At 36.2% G+C, this 3,015-nt stretch overlaps 1 non-coding gene across 1 annotated transcript; it reads left to right on the top strand.

Annotated features, from left to right (window-relative positions):
- Positions 1-523: 523 nt before the first annotated feature.
- LOC128293584 (small nucleolar RNA R71) lies at positions 524-630 on the top strand. Its single transcript, XR_008283765.1, has one exon. It is a non-coding gene; the product is annotated as a small nucleolar RNA R71 (small nucleolar RNA).
- Positions 631-3,015: the final 2,385 nt, after the last annotated feature.

Here is a 3,015-nt window from a genome sequence, read left to right as displayed (position 1 = left end):
TTGTTAATAAGGAGGTTGTTGAAAACCTTGAGGATTTTGTGGCTTTTGATTCCCTTGACCTCCCCAGGAAAAATTTGGGTGGTTCCTCCAACCTGCATTATAGGTATTACTGTATGGGTTATTTTGAGGTCTAAAGTTATTATTACCCATATAGTTGACTTGTTCTTCTTCAGTTGTAGGATTGAAGGATTGGTATTCTGTATGTGTACCTCTTCCGCTTGAGTCACACCTTATTACTGTATGTACCTGCGTAGAACCAAGAAAACTATCCATCTTTTTATTGAGAAGTTCTACCTGATTAGAGAGCATGGTGACTGAATCAATGTTATAAACGTCGGCTATTTTTGTTGGCTTAGCCCTCATGACTTGCCACTGATAGTTGTTCAGTGACATCTCCTCTATGAATTCATAGGCATCTTCCGGTGTTTTATTGTTGATAGCTCCACCAGCAGCAGCGTCAATCATTTGTCTTATCGAGGGATTCACACCATTGTAGAATGTTTGAACTTACAGCCATAGAGGTAACCCATGGTGAGGGCACCTTCTCAATAGATCCTAGTATCTCTACCATGCATCGTAAAGTGTTTCTAAGTCCATCTGCACAAAATAAGAGATATCATTGCGTAATTTAGCCATTTTAGCCGGCAAAAAATATTTTAGTAAAAATTTCTCGGTCATTTTCTCCCAAGTAGTGATAGACCCTCGTGGTAATGAGTTCAGCCACTATTTAGCTTTATTTCTCAGTGAGAAGGGAAATAACCGAAGACGGATGGTATCATCAGAAATGCCATTGATTTTGAATGTATCGTAAAATTCCAGGAAATTTGCTAAGTGAGTGTTGGGATCTTCATCCTGCAAACCATCAAACTGAACAAACTGCTGTATCATCTGAATAATGTTAGGTTTTAATTCAAAATTATTCGCAGCAATAGCAGGTCTAACTATACTTGATTCAGTTCCTATTAAAGAGGGTTTAGTATAGTCATACATAGTACGTGGAGCAGGATTTTGATTAGATGCAATTGCAGGAGGCAGCTAATTGTCTTGGTTTTCAGCCATCTCGTTGGTAGGAGGTTGAGTATTGTCTTCTTGTTCGCTTTCAGTGTATCGTAAACTACGTCTTATTTCTCTTTGATTTTTACGAACTGTTCGATCGATTTCTTCGTGAAAAAGTAAAGGTCCTGACGGGTTTCTTCTAGTCATAAACTATAAAAACCTGCCAAGAGAAAGAAAAAGTAAATTAATAAATAGTAAAATAAAATAAATTAAATTAAATTGCAAGAAAAATAAATGGCTAAAGTAATAAAAATTTAGTGTTCCTAATATTTCAGCTCCACGGCAACAGCGCCAAAAACTTGACCGCAGTGATTCGTAACAAGTAATAAATATTTATAATGAAGATCGAACCTAGACTAACTATTATCACGACGGAAAGGCAAGCGCACCTATCAAACAATAGTATAGTAACGGCAAGACCAGGATATTGTACCCAAGGGAACCAAAAGTACTAGTAATAACTATCTTTTTATTATCTAGCCTAAGAATAAAAAGGTTTGTTTTAATTAACTAATTATTTAAACTAAGAACGAACAGAGAAAAGAATTGGGGAATTGCTCTTGGGAAAATCGATTGACTTGAGACAATACCTAAGGAAAAATCCACTTAGACTTTACTTGTTATTCTGGCTCCGAATCGGACGATTTATTCATTCAACTTGTTCCGTAGAGATCCCTAAGTTATGTTATTATCCCTATTCAAGACTAATAACGTCTAATCCCTAGATTGAATAACTGAGACTTTTCTCTAATTAACACTCTAGATTTGCATTAACTTGATCTATGGATCCCCTTATTAGGTTTCACCCTAATCCGGAAAAATCTTGTCACCCTATTTCTAGGTGCGCAATCAACTCCACTTAATTATGGCAAATGTACTCTTAAACAGGGTCTATTCCTCCTCTGAATAAGAGCATGAATTGAATCAATATCCTAGGATATCAAAACAAGAATTAAGAACACATAATTAAGAACAAGTTAAATATTTATCATACGATTCAAAAAATAATAACAAGATTCGTCTTAGGTTTCATTCCCCTTAGGTATTTAGGGGATTTAGTTCATAACTAAATAAGAAAACATCTCAGAAGAATATAGAATACAAAACATAAAGAAAACTCAAAACTCCTGAAGGGAAATTGAGGAGAGATCTTCAGTCTTGATGATGAATCTTACTTTTGAGATGGATCAATCGGCTTCCTTGGGGTAATTCCTTACCTCTCTTCTCTGTCTCTCATTTTCTCCTCCTCTAGTGCGTATTTATAGGCTTTGGAATGCCTAAAAACCCTCAAAATTGGCCTTTTCCGAATTTGACTCAACTTGGGCTCAGCAGGGACGAGCTCGTGTGACACGCCCGTGTTCGATTACTTTAAGCCATGTTCGAGCTTGCCAAATTGACACGGCCGTGTGGTCTGCCTGTGTGAGGAGGTCCAGGTCGTGTTGATTTCGTACTTTGGCCCATTTTCTCCGTTTTTGGCTCGTTTCTCGTTCTTTTCACACTCCTATGCTCTTCTAAGTATAAAATATGAAATTAATGCATCAGGAGCATTGAATTCACTAATTCTAATGAGAAATCATCCATAAAATGCATTAAACATGGGGTAAAAATATGTATAATTTACGGTTTATCATCGGTTTAGTCGATTTACTTGGCTTTCCCTCGGTCTTGGTTCGGATTTGACAATTCTTGATCTATATTAACAAAATACACTCATTTAGTCACTAATTACAATTAGGCAATTGAAAATTCACATCTTCGATAAAATGACCATTTTGCCCCTAGATTTTGGCAAAATGACCATTTTCCCATATGCTCGAAAATCTATTTTTATCGAATTTCTTTGTATTACAGGCCTAGCAAAAACCTTTTTAATCTTATAGCAACCTCAAACTCTCACTATTTCACACACTTATCACTTATTTTGCAACTTATGCAAAATAGTCCCTGTAGGTGTTTTCA

Source organism: Gossypium arboreum, chromosome 5, assembly GCF_025698485.1.
Source record: "Gossypium arboreum isolate Shixiya-1 chromosome 5, ASM2569848v2, whole genome shotgun sequence".
Classification (NCBI taxonomy): Eukaryota; Viridiplantae; Streptophyta; class Magnoliopsida; order Malvales; family Malvaceae; genus Gossypium; species Gossypium arboreum.
This window is presented reverse-complemented; position numbering and strand designations above follow the sequence as displayed.